Source organism: Pseudopipra pipra, chromosome 7, assembly GCF_036250125.1.
Source record: "Pseudopipra pipra isolate bDixPip1 chromosome 7, bDixPip1.hap1, whole genome shotgun sequence".
NCBI classification, from domain to species: domain Eukaryota; kingdom Metazoa; phylum Chordata; class Aves; order Passeriformes; family Pipridae; genus Pseudopipra; species Pseudopipra pipra.
This window is the reverse complement of record NC_087555.1, coordinates 30833135-30842207: the sequence shown is the minus strand read 5'-3', so window position 1 is coordinate 30842207 and position 9073 is coordinate 30833135. Positions and strand designations below refer to the sequence as shown.

Sequence of the window (9073 nt, the reverse complement as noted above, 5' to 3'; positions counted from 1 at the left end):
GGGACGCTCACAAGTGCTTTTAAATTCTTAAACAACCTGGCATGGTTTATTTTGAGAATTGAAAGCTCTGCTATCCAGAGATCACTCTTTTCCCTTCTCTAAGAGGATTTCTAAAAAAAAAAAAAAACCTTGCCAAAAGCAGCTGTCGGCTAATGTAACACACAGCATCAGTGTGAGAATGGATCCTTGAGTCCTGGCAAAACCACAGTCCTTGTCAGGGACCTTGAATGAAACTGTCCCAGGGAATCTGCAGAGCAAGGCTGCATATTTAGGAAGCTCAAAAGAGAGTCAAAACAAAACCGAGTGGAACAGGAAAAGCAGCACAGACATGTCAAAGGGCTGCCCACATGGCTCAACCAGAGGCCGACCCAAAGCTACTGCCACACAATTGCTTGTGAAGCTCACAAAGGAGCCAGATGCTCCTGTCAAAATTATACCTTCAACAAATCTACATGGGAAACCTGCCACCATCCTGCCTAAAAGGAAGAGAATTGATACCGTTTTCTTGACTAAAATAATATCTTTTCAGTGAATTAGCTGAAGAAAGAACAAGCACTGTTTGTTTTGGACAAGTATATTTCCAAGCATGTCATCCCCACAAAAGATCTTTCTTTTGCACTACTTTCATGCGACCCTGAAAGCAAATATCTAGTGGATATGATCAGGCTAGCTCCACAACTCCAAACGAGAAGAGTGAGCTGGTAGCAAGTGGGGTTCTTCCGTTGCTCTGAGCTAATAGATATTAGGAAGAAAAATGCAATTCTTGTCTTGGCTGACTTTGAGATGTACTTAACATTTCATTCACAACATGCTGCTTGTAACCACAAAGCTCAACAAGGCAGTGCATATCATTGGCCTGTTTCAGAGACAAGAGGAAAACGCGTTGCCCGAGGTCTGACCGCACGTCACAGCAACGGACGCAGACAGTGAACCTGAATCTCAGCCACTGGGCCTCATCACCCCAGTCCTTCCCAGGGTGTTTTAAACATTGATCAAAATTTAAGTTAGTAGAGGGTGTGCCTGAATCAGCTCATGGTCTCACAGCTTGTCCTGGTTCTCAGATTAATTGTTCTAATTGTCTACTCCACAGGCAAATATATATTGACTCTTTCTTTATCTCAGGCTTGGGGCCAAGCATGATTCAGAAAAACAGTCAGCTCTGACTTCATCCCAGAATATGCCACACATCTAAACTGTAAATATTGCAGCTTAGCTCTCAGTTCAGAACACGGGTAAGCAAACTCACCTAGTGTGACTGGGTGGTTTCCTTCTCCTTTGTTTTTAATTTCAGAAGAGGGACATCTTAATAAAGCTTACAAAATCCCACGAACCACAGCATGCAGAACTGCATTTCTGCAGCCATGTTGAGTCTGTTCAATTCTGGGTACTAGAAGAGGAGGAGACATTGCCAACCTTTCAGCCTCATCTTCTTGGAGACAGGAAAGCCAAATAAGCTCAAAATTAGCCTAGGAAATTTGGTGGGGCAAAATGTTTGAAATCAAAACTCAGATTTGTACACTGTACTTCACAACATATAAAAGGGGATTTTTGGCACAACCTCATCTCAGCTCTTCTTTGTATTTTAAATTATTTTTCAAAATGAAAACATTTAGCATGGGGAAAACTTGGCAGTCGGTAAGTACAGTATCTGCCGCACAGAGCGTGCTTTATGTATTACCTATCGATTAGATTGTGTAGGCAGTGCACCTAACTCATCTCTGTTAATAAAGTGCAGATAGTTTAACAGGTAACTAATAACTGAGCTTTGCTACATGGTCTAACAATTCCCATCACTCAGTTAACTGTGTTCATAACCTCTCGCGCTGCTACAGAGCTGCACTTTGCCTTCCAGTGGCTTTTGCCCTTGCCAGAACCTCCAACAATTCTCTATATGGGAAAGAGACATTAACTGCCAAGTCTGGAAATAACTACGTGAAATATTAATTGTCTATCTCGACAAAATTGTAAATGCTTGATGAAGAAATAAAAACATTTTGTTGATAAACATAGATGATGCAAAAAATCACAAAACTGCAGAACAGTGAAACAAACTATGCATGTTAATTCATCATCGCTGTTAACATATAGCTCATGTTTGGCTGGGCTTTTTGACTTCCTTTATTCATGCTGTAGTGGTTTCTTGGGGTGGCAATAGAGATTCTGATATTTTAGAAATTAAATTAATAAAAATAATAAATAAAGTGTTTGAACTTGAGTAGAAACACATTTAAGCAGTCAAATATGACCTCAAGTTATCATTATCTTGTAAATTATGAACACCTGAAAAAAAATTAACCTGTAAATTTAGATGGAAATTTAGGGGGGAAATCTCTTACATCTTTTCATTCAATATATCTGAACTAGGTGCCTTCTAATAATTTCAAAGACTATCTCTGGAGCTCTTGTGGACTGAAATTGCCCACTCTCAGTTGGTCATTGAATTTTTTGAAATTTTTATTTTTAAAAAAGTGATGGAGAAATAGACGTGAAAAAATATTGAGCAGCAAAACAAGTGTATGGGTGTTTGTAAGAACAAAAAGATTTTTGTCAAGCTTCATATGTGTAGGGAAGGACTTCTGTTAATTAAAAACAAATCCAGAAAATTGCAGCTGAACTGGCAAGAGTCTTGCAAATGCTTTTCATTTCAAAATTTGTTGATAATTAAAACACAACAGCAATTCAGTTAATCTTGTAAGGGAAAGACAGACAATATAACTTTTGGATGTTGAATAGATAGGTAGATAAACACCTAAAAATGAGAAAGTTATTCCAAGAGGGGCTAAATAGGAGCAGATCAGAACTGAAATATTTCAGCAGAAGCTAAGCATGTCCTTGACAAAAACATTTTTCTAATATTAACTCTATACTGTCCAAACATATTCTTTCAAAATCTACACAATTTATTTGTCGGAATAAGGCCTTCAAAATCATTTGTGCAAGACTGATGTAAAGGTATCTGGGCAAAAGTGTACCACTCCATGAGTTTAACTTTTATCCATAGCTCCCATCTATGCTACCTCTGTCTTATTTAGTAGTTGCAAATTATTTTTGTAGAGAAATCACATCACAAGTGGTCCTTCACAGAAAATGCAAAGAGAAGATGTTATAGACAGTTTTTTATTTGGTTTTGTCTGCTTGGTCCTTTTTTTATCTGCTGTAGCAGTGTATGTGTGCCTGTGCACATGGATGTTTGAAGGCATGGCAGTGCATGTGAGACATAAGACATTCCAAGGCCAGCTGGGAACGAAGCCAGTGGCAGGGACAGCCATGGTACCACTGCCCATTTCACAAGTGGGGCACTGCTCTCTTCTTCTGCTCCACAGTCATTATTTACCTACATCCCACACAGTACTGCAAGTTTATGCATTCTTATAGACTTCTTTGCATGTAGTGTGTTAACTTAGCGTTTTATTGATCATTTGGGAGCAGAATGAATGCTAATCATTAAGTTTTATATGAATGTTTCTATTACATGAAGCCTTATAGCACATGTGCTGAGTTAAGGGAGGTTGCCTATGTAAATGAAAGATAATTCCACATTAAAAAGACATTTTCTGGAGCATCTTTATTCAGTTACATTTCAGCTGATCTAAAGGGCTCCTATGAGCTCTAACACAGAGGGGTAAGGCTTAGGAATGTAAGTGCAGATAATAGTTTGCTAGGCCAGGATACTATTTCTCTGCCATGGATTTCAAAAGGACTTACTGTACATACTGGTTCTGGCATTTGAAATTCCAGGCTTAGTTGGGGGATGGGGAAAGATGGAGGAAAAAGAGGATTTGATGCAAACAAAACATTTTATGTGAAAGGCAGATTCCTTTTTGTTTCCATGTGCCATACAGTCAGCATTTTTTGAGTCTTTACTGGTGCTCTCACACAAGCAAAGTGACTCTTGAAAAATGCACCATTACAACTTAATATATCCAGTATGTAATTTGTACTTAACAGAAAGATATTTAGGACCATTTGCCTCAGCCATGAGACTTTCAGCTGCACAGTGGGAGGTAGTGCTTCAATGAAACCTTTGTTTTTAATCTTCTGATACAGTCACTAAGGCAGTTGGCTGGCTTTAAAGTTACACCAGTCTCCTTTTTAATCTGGGGTTTGCAAGCAGTAGTTAGTTTGGGGCATCCACTAAATCATATCATTTCATGGGCGGAACTACCACTCTTTTTCCTCTGTTCAGTAGGATGCACCAAAATCGGTGTCTAAAAAAGAAGAAGGAAAATGAAGAAGAAAGTTGCCCGGGGAGCACACATATTCCTGGGGATGCTGTCCCAGCCAGCACATGCAGTGCAGAGCAGTTCAGTCATGTTTACTTTGTTTCCTCCTCTTCCTAAAATTAGATTATGTTTCCCCGAGCGAGCACAATGATGCCAAAGCCGGACAGCCCTGGGTGTGAATCACTTCAAAGCAGCACCCTGTTTTCAGCCAATGTCACCCGTCTGCCGCAGCCCTGCGGAAAGCACATTGCTCTGCATAGCAAGTTGGGTGGCAGCAGGTCCATAATATAAAACTGTTGCCTAGTGTTCCTCTAAGCTCTGCCCTTCTCTGAAAAAAAAAAAATCCCTCATAATTCAGGCAACAGCTGGAAAGCTTAGCTTAATGGTCTGTGCTTAAATGTGGAAGGTCACAGGGTGCTGATCTAAGGAGCAGAGAAGTCTTGCTCAGCCGACTGTTGACACTTAGTAAACGGAGGAGGAGGGGACTGTGTGTGCATCTGAGAAAGCCATACCCCGGCCGGCAAAGAATAGGAAGCAACTTCTATTCAAGATTTGCAGGGGTCCTGGACCCAGTAGGGAAAAGCAACAAGGCCCTTCACTGCCTCTAAGTTACCTTGTATTATAACAGGATTAAAGTACATTTAGCTTCTCTATTAGCATACTTTAGCCCCATTTAGGCTTACTTGATGTTTCCGATGGCCTTTGATCAGCCTTGCATGGTGCTGGTCAGCTTCAGGACACAGCAGTCAAAAAGCGAGACTGTGAAATTATCCTGATGTTGAATCTCACAGGAGATATTTCTGGCTGTTTTCATTCACTCACCCCCAATATTCCAGTTTCTTTCTCTCTCTCTCCCCCCCCCTCCCTCCTCACTCAAGAAAATAATTTACTCATTGTTAAAAAAAAGGGGGGGGTCGGAGGAAGAAAGAGAGAGATATTAAAAGAAAAAGGTAGCTTAGTGACCAGTAATAATTAGCTCCTTGTTTGAAATGAGTGCTGGCTTGTGTGCCAGTGCTGAAGCATCTATGAAAAATACTATAATTTCTACAGTGTCTGGCTTTTTATTGCTTACATTTGCATATAAATTAAATCCATATTGTAGCTTTAAGGCAAGCTAGGCTTAGAATGCCGTACAGCTCAGGGTCCTATTGTTTTACATCTACTCTCTATACTGTGGGTAAATGAAAAGGGAGGAGAAAGTAAAGGAGGGAGAAAGTCAGCTTTGTAGCGTTTTTAATTGCTTCTCTGCCAATTATGGTCAAATTAATATTTAAACTTTCTAGTGCTTTGAGAAAAATTGTTTACAGAATCCACTTCTTGATGTTCAGTGCCCCCTGTGCCTACAGCAATATCTATATTGGAATCTTTAGTCAAAGAAAATGAAAAATAATTAAAGATAAATACTGTTCTCTTTTAAAATATTTCATGGAAACAAATGCTGTTAATTGAACCGTAAATATTTCAAATATAAGAGTGATCCTTATTCCCAACAGCAGCCTGAAAAGCCATTACCAGACAACATTTTTTCACCTGATACTGTTTATGTGCACGAAAAGATCCTGTATGGTTTAACTTCACTCGATCTTATTTTTGTCTTCCTCCTTTGCTTTGCGCTGCCGTCTCTGCTCGACCGACTTAGGTTGGCTGCTCTGAGTTCCCGTTTCAGCGCGGCTCAGAAATCCACAGGCTGCTAACGCTAACACATCAGGGCAGAGCCTGGGAAGACAAGAGACATTTGCAAAGATGAGTAACAAGAAGCAAATGGCGCCTCAAAGTCTCCCTTCAAAAATTCTTTAATGAGATACAGTGCATATTTTTTTTTCATTCTTTTCTTGGGCTAATGCCTAGTATGTACCAACCACTGGGCCGCATTTTTAGGAAACATCTAAATCAAAAGTCAGAAGATTACATAGGGACATAAGAAAATCTTAAGATGGCAGGAGGCCAGGAAGCCCAGCTAGGCCTATCCTTTCCTCCAGTTAACAGTTGTTCTCCATAATATACTCTTTTTCTCCCGCTCTCTCTCCATATGCTTCTTTCTCTATTTGAAATCTGGTCAGATCGGTCGCTTCTAGAGCAGCATCTGGTAGCTTATAATATATACCCTCTGGAAAAAAAAAATGTATTACATTTGTACAGTGCAAGACCTCGCTGGAGCCGTGTCCCTCATCCTCATATTTGACATTAGCTCTAATAACTGCAGCACTGCTCCCTGCGGTTCCCCCCAGAGCCCTCTGCAGCTCAGCAAGGTCCCCTCTTAATCTTTTCTCTTTGCGAGGGATACAGACCTAGTTTCACTAACCATTTTGGAGCCTCCAATCTCGAAGTCATTATGGGACTTTGTTGTACTATTTCCATTTCTGCAATATTCCTTCCGTAATTAGGTAATCAAGACTGTGCATCTTTCCCATGTGGCCTTTTGAGATCCATTTTATTTATCAGTTTATTTATCCCTTATTACACATTTTAAAAACTATGGGTGCAATACCATCAGCTAGGCACATTTCTAGTCCTTACACTGTCTGGTTGCTATCGTAATTTCCTTTTTCCTCTTGCCTGTCACCCATTTGCTTCTTCTGTCTGAATTTTGCAGCTGTTCATATTAATAAAGGATGTTACAAGTGCTTGTATGCATGGTGAATTTTATGGATAGTCTCCTATGGACACCAATGGCAGCAACTGACGTGGGTGAACGTGTTGGTGGGACTGGTTTAATGTAAGTCGTTCTGGACTCAGATAGTCCCTGGTCATGGGGTTAGATGATACCTCATCCAGAGAAGTCCTGCCCTGTTTGTGTGTGTCAGCAACACCAGGCTGGAAATTGAACACACTGCTGTACAGCTGATTTCACATGCAAAAGGACAGAGCTTGCCAAGTCTACCTTAGCACCATAAAGATTCTTCCCAAGGCAATTGACTATAGCCTGGGCTGTGCTGCAACAATAAAAGTCTCACGTCTTATTTCCGTCGCAGTAAAATAATTGCCTTTGATTTGTAGATGCCCATCTCTATGTCCTGGTCTTTCTTATCAAGTATAAAACAAACTTACACTCTTTCCTTCATTATTCTTTGGATAGCTGAGACATAGTTCCATTTGTTTCCACACCTATCATAATCTTATACCTACCCTCATCTTTTGGTTTTCTGTAGCCTCTGCCCATTGATGGGTGAGCCTCTCCTTTACTTCAGAGCTTTGGGTTAAGCTCAAACTGTAGTTTGATTGCAAACTTCTTCACTATGCCTTTCCTTTCTGCTGCTCAAGATCGTCACTGTAAAAAACGCCAAGTTCTGGTCCAGAGGTGTCTGCATGGTTCCTGGTAACACCTGTTGAGATAACATTTTAGCACTGATCATTTTGGGCCACCCTCAGCCCTCAGGGAACCCATGGGGGCATAGCCTTGGGATAAATGGAGATTGAAAATCTACAAAGGTCCTTCTGCTGGAGACTCTGATGCGTTTTACTGACAAGACTCACAAGAACTTGGGGGTTAGTAAGAAAATACATTCAGTGCCATTTTGCAGGTGGAGGAAAGCAAGAGAGACCTCCCACTCATGAGGGTCCCTATTCCCCAGGGCCCAAGGAACAGAGGACAGCCCTGCACTTCACCTGTGGCACCAGCTTCATCACGTTCCACTTAGTCCAGGAGGGGATTTCTTAAGGCAGAAAAATGTCCCCAAAATCAGACTGTCCGAGCACTTTAGTTTTTCAGACCTGATTGCAGAAAGGTTTTTTTCTTTGCCACCCAGTGGCTGCCTGTTACAGGGTTAATTCTACGATCCTGTATTCTATACTAAGGGACCTTGTGAGACAGCACCACCAAGCTTTAAGAACATACAGATACTGTAGCTCCAGATTTAAGTGTTAATCTATCTTTTTCCCATATCACCCTACTAGTTATTTGTTTATTCCTGGTCTTATACTTGATGTAATATCCACCCTATCAATGCAAAGGTGACTGTGAAAATGGCATTTATTAAGCTTTTTTGTGTGTGTGTACTGATGCCCTTTTTAAATGTTATCATTTTAAGCCTTTCTCTCCCTGTTTCCAAAGAGGGATAGTGAATAAGAGAACAAGAAGTGTTGGCAACACTGGCCAAGGCTTCAACCATAACCAGACTATTTTGAGGCTTAAAAAAGTTTAGTTCCTTTGCCATTACCTTTGCTCCTTTGGTGTTTCCTGCTCCTACTCATGGTGGGCTGAATCAGATCACAGGTGCCCCATATTCTGCAATATTTTCAAAAGAGGATCCACTCAAAACTGCGCACTCTTGTGAAATTTTCAGTCTCCACTTACTGACCCACAATATTAAAACAACTCAGACAACTGCATTTTATAAGGGCAAAATAAATTGAGCCCAGACTTCGCAGCATTTTATATCCCCCTATGAGTGGCTTCAGTGTTTGTTAGTCCTTCAAATTGTAGTTTTGTGTGTGTTACAAACCCCATCTTCTGGCAGTTTATCAGGTGCCTCCAGTATGGGTTTCAAAATAGATATTAAATACTGCTCTCTCACCTTGTAGCTGCAGTCATTTCCAAATGTATTGAACAGCTTTTCGGCTCTTCAGCCATCAAAGATTATACACTGAAAATAAATTACTCAGCCGGGTGCGTTGTTTCTAGGCAAACACAGGCAGTGACAGTACCAGCAGTCCCTGTGTTTAAAAGCATGTAAAACATTTTCTCTTTTTCTGTGCTTTACATTTTGGCTCAGATAAATCCTCTGCACAAATGAGGATGTTGGCAAAGATGTCCTAAAGTACCAGGGCTGTCAGCCCAGTCTCTCACCCTTCATGCTGGGGATGAAACCCCTGGCACGGGAGAAAGAGCCCTGTAGGAGTAGGATGTTCCA

At 40.8% G+C, this 9073-nt stretch overlaps 1 long non-coding RNA gene across 1 annotated transcript; it reads right to left on the bottom strand.

Moving 5' to 3' along the window:
* Positions 1 to 8538, bottom strand: LOC135417404 (uncharacterized). Its single transcript, XR_010432017.1, has 4 exons — positions 8381 to 8538; positions 7350 to 7546; positions 5754 to 5939; positions 1 to 1387 (listed from the first exon to the last, which is right to left on the bottom strand). It is a non-coding gene; the product is annotated as an uncharacterized LOC135417404 (long non-coding RNA).
* Positions 8539 to 9073: the final 535 nt, after the last annotated feature.